Below are 918 nucleotides of genomic sequence, written 5' to 3' on the forward strand. Positions count from 1 at the left end.
GGGGGGGGTAATAGGAGAGCAAAGAGGGAAAACTGCAGAAAGAAAGGGAGCAAAACAACTCGTGGCCGGGCCGGGCGGGTGACAGAAAGGATGTTGCCCCTCGCGGCGGCGGCGGCGGCGCCCGCGCCACGTACCCGTTTAGTTCCGGGACATTTCCCGCAGTGAGAGACGCATCACCTCCAGTACAGCGCGTGGAGTGTCGTGGCGGGGCGAGTGGGCCCTGCGGTGACGAGCGGCAGCAGAGGCGCGCCGGGCGAGGGAGGAACAGAGCAGAACAGAGCCTGAATGACCCACGCCGCGCCGAGCAAACGACACTTACCGCGCGCAGCCCAACCTCTCGTGTGTGCAGCGGTATGGCTGTGTGTGTAGCGTTGTTTTTGTTGTTATTCTCGTCTTCTGTTTATCTTTTGTTTTTGTTTTTCTGTTTTGTTTTTGTTCTTTTGAAAAATTATGATATGACCTCACGCTGCGCTGCCGACATGTCGTCGTCTGTTGTGGAGGGGGGGGGGTGCGTACGAGTTGCGTTTGTACGCCCGGCTGTCTGTGTGTGTGTTTGTGTGTCTGTGTGTCTGTGTGTGTGTGATATGTATGGTGCTGTTCGCTCTGTGCGACCAGGGCAGGGCCTGGCGGCGTGGCAGCTAGGCTGGGCGGGGAGTCGCTCGCGAGTCGCCGCGGCAGTCAACGCTGGGGGCCGCTGCCGCCGGTTCGGCTCATATCATTGCCGGTGCGGCTGTCTGTGGCTGCAACCGCTGGCTGAGGGAGCTGAGGCGGCTGCCTGGCTGGCTGCTGGCTGCCGTGTGCCGCATCCCCACCATCATGCGCTCACATTTGCATTGTTTATTTTCGGCGGTCATAATAATACGGACCCTCTCTCTCTCCCTGCTCCACACCACCCCCCAGCCCCCTCGTCGCACCCCC

This window comes from Frankliniella occidentalis, unplaced genomic scaffold (genome assembly GCF_000697945.3).
Source record: "Frankliniella occidentalis isolate FOCC.00 unplaced genomic scaffold, Focc_3.1 Scaffold147, whole genome shotgun sequence".
In the NCBI taxonomy this organism is placed as follows: domain Eukaryota; kingdom Metazoa; phylum Arthropoda; class Insecta; order Thysanoptera; family Thripidae; genus Frankliniella; species Frankliniella occidentalis.